This window comes from Bombus flavifrons, chromosome 8 (assembly GCF_040668555.2).
Source record: "Bombus flavifrons isolate JBK064 chromosome 8, iyBomFlav1_principal, whole genome shotgun sequence".
Lineage (NCBI taxonomy): Eukaryota > Metazoa > Arthropoda > Insecta > Hymenoptera > Apidae > Bombus > Bombus flavifrons.
Window position 1 is genome coordinate 15,953,556 of NC_138449.1, and position 7,099 is coordinate 15,960,654.

Here is a 7,099-nt window from a genome sequence, read left to right on the forward strand (position 1 = left end):
AAATTCGCACTTGATTCGTGAATGTCCGAACCGAGGGAAGGTCGGTGGGCGTACGCGAAAAAGGGGAAAGGGCCGGGGCGGTTATAAGCGTTCAAATTGCAAAATTGCGGCGGCATTGTGCGGTGATCGCACGGTCCGAACTGTCTCGAAGCTTTTCGACGTTTATGACGCCGCTTGATTTACGATTTATTTATGCCACGGACTCGTCTTTGTAATAATAATAATAATACCAGGTACCCGCACCACGGAAAGGACCATCGAGAAGAAGTTGGCTGCCTCTCTTACGAACAAACGACAGCCATTTTAAGAGGCCCTTAACTCTTTAGTGTTCTCGGGAAGAGCGGCAATCTCCATATAAAATTCGATTCCCGCCGCTGCGCTGCGCCCAGAGGTCTACGCGCGGTCCCGAGAGTTGGACCAGGAAGCGGGGGCGTGTCTCCCTTTGAATGCATAAAAGTTGTAGGTACTAAGTAGAGTTTTAACAATGTGTTTAAAACCTTTCGTTATGTCTTTGCTCCGGCAAACGCCACCAATCTCCTTCGCTCTCTCACAGACCGTCGCTCACCAGTGCGAATAGACGAAAAAGTCGCGACTTTATTTTTCAAGAATTTCTGCTTCCCTCTTTAGACCTTCGTGTGATCGTTCCATATCGTTATCCGTTGCGTATTTTACTGCTTTAACGTGCCACTCTTTTTATTACCAATATTTCTACTATTGTCGCTCGACTTAAAATTTTCCACAGCTTATCGAACCGACTGCTTCGATATAAATACGAAAAGGTATAGGTAGGCCACGCTTTATCGCGCTACACGTACAGACAAAAGGAACGCGCGTTTTCGTATCGAAAAAGATAGGCGACTAAGCGAATTTCCTTCGTTCTCGAGACGATTCTCGTCCGTAACTCGGATACGACCAAACGGATGCGCAGATGCGACTCGTTGATCTCTTTACTGTACGATAGACACGCGCGTACGGATCAACGAGAAAAAGAACGAAAGCCACTGTACGCTGTCGAGTCGAGCTCGCGGTGCAACAGAAACGGCTCGACAAACTATAAAGCGAACTGCCGTTTGTATACGATTATTACTGCTCAGGTGTCACTACCGTTTGCACGCGGCCCGGTAATGTGCCATTCACGTATGCCTAAGCGAAGAATGATATTGCCAGCGTGCGTTGTGCGACGTTTCGCGAAACCATACAACGGTCGCGGACAAGCGCTAAGCAATTGCAAATGAGCGACACACGGTGGTTGGCTAGCCAGCCGACGCGTTTTCAACCAAACGTTCTATCAACGTTAACCGCAAACGGTATCTGGCGAAAATTTAATTAAAAAGTCGAGATCAAAAACGAAGAAGAGAATATTCGTTTCGAGAATGCGTCCGAGCTTTGTTGTCTTCTCTGCCATTTTAAAAATATTTCCGGAATTAAAAGTAACAGCCGTACGATGAAAGAAATACTGGCCGTTCCGATCACCCTGCATCGATTATCCGTCAACAGCGTTAGAAAGGCAAATCGAAAACGGTTAGAAATTGTAAGGGTTCGAAGGAGCAGTGGTGGTATGGATTCATCGAAGAAAATAAGAGGGAAGAGTTTGTATCCGCTTCTTTGCTAAAACACCTGACAGACACAGCTGATCGCTCTTTGATAAAAAGGCCGAAAAAATGAAAGAGAGAGACGTTTAACCGCAAAGAGCTGAACGTTCCCCCTGAGACAATGCCACTACACTTTATACGAAGATGCTACGACTACGGAGCGGTGGCGCATGGTTTTGGTTGGAACGGGTTTCGACGTTTCACCAAATACCATTGTCTTTAAAATCACCGTTCATTTTCAGCTGAAATCTTTCAAATTTGAAATTTGAAAGAGAACAACGTCGACTACGTTCGGTTCGAGCCTCTGCCTATTTTTATAATCCTCGATGGAAAGCTGCGTTCATCAACGTTTCACGCTACGAACTTAACCCGAAGCGGTGAACGTGCAGCGGCCAATTAAATTCGTTCCTCGCGATTCGGGCCTCGTTACCGAACTCGTGGCCCGATGTCTGGGGTAGATAATATCTCCAAGACACTTTTCTCGTGCGCGCATGCCACCAATTAAACGTTTCGCATAAACAATCCAACAGCCGACAAACGCTCGTGTGTGGCCTAAAATTTCGATTCGTCGACGCTTTCGATCTCGGCTACGATCCTTCTCAAAACGCGTTACATTACGAATTAAATTACGAAATATAAATATATTTCGTGGATAATTGCAGAGTGCTCGTAGAAAACGCTGTAGAAGCGAGTTTTTCAGGAGGAAAGGAAGCCTTGCGCGTTAACGTGGTATAAATTCACGAAAAAGAAAGGCACGGACAAAAGCCAAATAACAATTAGCTTACGTTCGTTGGCACTTGTATCGCATGGAAGTCGCGTTGTGGCTCTACCTTTGCGGAATTACACGACCATTTAGAAGCGGAAATTGCACTTAAATACTATATCTCAAGTTTTTCTGCTGTATTTTCGACGTAAAGATGACATAAAGGAACAGGGTTCGTTCGATCCGAAGGGGCTCTCGTGACGTTCGTGCGTTTACAGGTCAAGAACGACGATATTATTTGCCCCTTGACGAACTCATTGGCTACGAAATAACGCTACTGGTCACAATGTCCTCTCTCTTCGGCAAGAACGAACGTGGCCAAGTCCTCAAGGAGCTACGCTTCGGTGCGTTCCTTAACAATACGCTAAAGACGTACTCGTAGGCGGTCATTTTTTCCATATCAGACCGCCTCCTTCTTCCTCGCCATTTTTATTACCGCCACGGTAGTTACATTTCACGGAACATGCCGGTCTACTTCATTGTATATACACCGTGAACTGTACGATACCGCGAGGGTCTCTCTCTTTCTCGGTTCGGGTGAATCGATCCGTTTCAATTACCCTCGCAGAACGTCCTCCTATTGTAACTTGCGTGGCGAGAGGATGGTGCAAAACTGGACATTATTTTCTTTTATTCATGAAACTCGGCAGAACGTTGCTTTCCTATTTCTCCAGATAATTTAAGACCCACGTAATCGAATCGTAACCGAATCGTAAACGATCGTAACCGTACATTATAAAACTTTGCCATTTCTTCCACGCGATCGATCCTCGCCATTTACATCATTGCGTTTCTTCGCGATACGATTCATCGTAAATAAATCTCCATCGAACAAACGTAGTTTGGTTATTTCAGGGCAGATTAAACGAATCTTCCCACGCTACGTAGAGTTTCGTTTAAGAAGACAGGAGAAGCGAACCGATGTTTAACGAGGCTAGTTTACATTTGGCTAAATGTTCGCATGGCGCGCGTATCTTGGCGCAAATTTCGCTTCACAATTTAGCAACGTTTCGGCAAAATGAGCAGAACGCGGCGCGGTTGGCGCGGCGTCAAGCGCTTGTTATTAATACGCGAGTCGTCGCTCGCCAAAAGCCGAGTCGTTCTCCTATTTTTTTCCCCTCGACACGGTGTATTCTCCAAGGAAAACCAACGACGAGAGGCACCGGCCTGCATCGCGGTGGAAAAAGGCGAGGCAAGGATGCTATCGGTGCACCTGTCGCTCCTAAATCTTGCTACTTAAGACTGCCAAGTGTCACGGTCATTTCTCACCCTTTCGTCTTCGGCATTGCACTTAATTGGCTAGCGCGTGCTTGCGTGTTTTCACGTCCGATGCGGCATGCGTGCGCGTGTCTACTCCGAATTAGTCTCAGCTCGGAGCCTTGCATTTTCATGATACTCGATACGAGATTAAATTAAACGCGGCTTTAAACCACTCGTCGTTCGTTCGGGACGCTTGCTTTCGCTAAGACGACGCCAAGTTCGTCTTCGATTTTAATCACAGGCGACAAAATGTTACTTAGAAATTAAACTTGATAAGCGCTTAACAACGAACGATAGTAATATAGTAACGATAGTAATATTCGTCGTTGATCGGATAAAAAGACTGGACGCGGTGGAACAGCATCCGCCAGTCTTTGAATCTAACACGCGTCTAATGTGTCTCGGCTTTGGCATTGCGCTTCGTGTTTCCGCACGTAATTGGTTTGCGTGTACTGGCCAACTCGCTATTTCCAACCATCGTACTCGTTAGTTTATTACTAGTCGTTTTATTCTCGCGGTGCGCAATTCGCGTCCGTGTTCAGAGTTCTTATCGAGGAGAGACTCTGGCGCTCGTTAAACGAAACTCGTTCGATTTCGAAGCCAACGATGCAAGCATTGGCCCGTTCCGATGGTCGAGCAATTACTCGAGAAAGCAGAGGATCGTCCGCGTCTTCCTGCTGCCAAATAAGCGACAACAAATGGCTCACAGCTTCATTAAGTCGACCGGATAGATCCGTTTCAATAAACGTATTTTACGACATCGTTACCACGTAGTGGAAACATAAGTCATCGTCGAGCGTACGCCATCGTTCCTAACCTCCCACTCGTTGCACCACGACGAACCTCTGGCAAACGTTTAGAGACGAACGAATCTCGATCGAGACGATCGTCAACCGTGACGATGACGACGAAACAGAATCGCTCCGGAAAGGAATCGGTGACGACTGCGTATCGTCTGCATCGAACAGCACCGCCATCTCCTGTATCGTAATCGAGCGATCGTTCCTGTCAACCTTGGTGCGCAGATCGGTTCGCAAGAATTCTCCTTGATATCCGTGGAGCTTGAAGCGAAGACTAGTTAGAGGTAATAACGCCGAGCATTGCCGAGCGTTACCGAGAGACAGACACACGTTCGAGAGAGCATTCGGTCGTCGAGGCTCGTGTCCATTGGCGGCAAGAGGAGGACCGCTTCCAAGTAATAATCTCGACTATTCCCAGAGCGGACACGTAGCATCGGGCGGCCGCGGTTGAGAAGATCCAAGATGGTGGGTGCGCGATGCGAAAAGCCACTGCTACGTCGAAATGTACGCAATTTAATAAGGAACGTAGTTTACGAGGCGGCGCGGGAGTCACGCGGCAAGCTGTTACAACCGAGATTTAACAGCTACGACGAAGACGCGGCTCGTCTCCTCGTGCGCGTTTCCCCCCTCTACCTTCTCCTTTCTGGTGTTACGCGGTTCGTCCGTCCGCTGCACGGTCCATCGAGGGCGACGTTTCACGGCGTAAGCCGGTCGGCTTAATGTTGTTTTAATTAAGTAGGCGGTTAGCCGAAAAGAACTCTGTACTTTCAGGCTGCCTCTTCTGCTCTTTCGCAGCTCTTTCCCTCGCACGTACGCGTATCTCTCCTTCGCCGTCTCGTCGTCTCTCCGTCTCTCCGTCTTTCTTTCTCTATTTCGAGAGGTGCGGCAGAAGCTAGTCCCCGCATGTGTTCCTCGTATGTTCAGACGTGATGGACGATTTCGCTTGACTAATCGCCGTCTTTTTAACCATACTCCCTCCCTCGCCCTCTCCCACCCGTTCGACCCCTTTGTGGCCTGCGCACCGTCGTACCGTCGCACCGTCGTACCGTCGCGTCGTCGAGAAAGTCGCCACTCCACTCGGCGTTAACGAAGTCGCAGCGAACACATCGGATGCGTGGTAACGATCTCACGGCACCGTGAAATAACGAACCGCGTGTGCATGCTACCGGTAATTCCATTCCGTTTAAACCGTACTGTGATTAAACGTTACCGTTTCGATGCAAAGAGGATAAAGATAGACTATCGGGCAAAGCTACGACGAGCGGTTAATTTTCAACGTGCGTCTCGCGACCGATCGCGTTCGCGTGTCTGAATTTCGTGTCTCCGGATGCTAGCTTCCATCTATCCGCGCGCGATAATGCCTCGCTAAAAAGCAACTAGTTTCGCGTGCGATCGCGCATCGATGGCTGCTTAACAACCTGTCTACCACTTTGATCGCTTCAAATCTAGAATGTTGCGCATGGCACGCGTTAACATCGCGATCGAATCGATCTCTTATCTCGTCGATCGGCGTTCCTCTAAATAAGAGATTTTAACGAGAAGTACGTCTTGGCATAATCCGTTCCGAGCTTTCGTTACTTCGCCCGGGTATTTCGACGATATCGCTACCCTAATTTTACGGTTCGTTTAAAAACCGACTTTGTTCGATGCACTTGCATTGTCCATGTTGCCCTTCGCTTGCCGTTTTAAACGCGTTGAAAGAGGAAACGACGCGTAGGAAAAAATTAATAAAGTTGCGCCAGAGATCGAAAAACGAAATATCTGAATTGCCTGTTGAGCCGGCAATTTAAGCACGATGAAACCGAACCCAACCAACAATACACTCTCATTCGGTCCGTGCTAAATTATGTTCCACAATGGCGTTCAACCTCTTCCTACTTGATACGCCGTATGCTCGAGGACACGCAATCATTAGAAATTACAAATTAGCGAGTAATGAAGCGAGAAATAATGCTGTTGCGAGTCTGTCCGTGTACGATGTACATTCTATTTACGTATTCGCTGTAAAAACTTCCGTGATTAATGTTTCAGAGGAAATTACAGTTAGGATAATAGGATGGCTTCCGACGTGATAGGTAGTTGGCGCAAACGAAGCTGCGCGTATCTAATATATCATGTTGCTAATTAGATACATTGTTATCGTTATACGCGGTCCAGCCATTGATCGCGAATCATTTAAAACAAAACAACACATCCAGGGGTTATTTAAATTACAAAATTAATATTCATACACGCGAATTTTATGGGTTTTTTATGCGCGCTGCTATATGCGACGGTGGAGCCATCTGACGTTCGTGGAAAGTAAACTGTCCGAGTAAGCATATACCGTTTGAGCTTCCCAATGAATCTCCATTGATAATCCACGCGGTTGAATATATTTTTTCTTAAACAAAAAGCCGATAACTTGTATCGCTCATACTTTACCATCGACTAAATATCTCGCCGGTAACTTTATCACGATTTTATTACTAAACACAGGATAGACCTGACATCAAATGGCAGTCCGTGTCTCACTGGTTCTGAAATACCGACCTTGAAAAAAATCAGAGTGTTTTACACGCCCTCTACGATTTATAACGTTGCGTCGACACCATTGTAATTACGTACATCAAAGAGCAGAGATACAACTCCATTAAATAAACTTCATCGAATTCGTTTATTCGAACGTGAAATACCGCTGTATG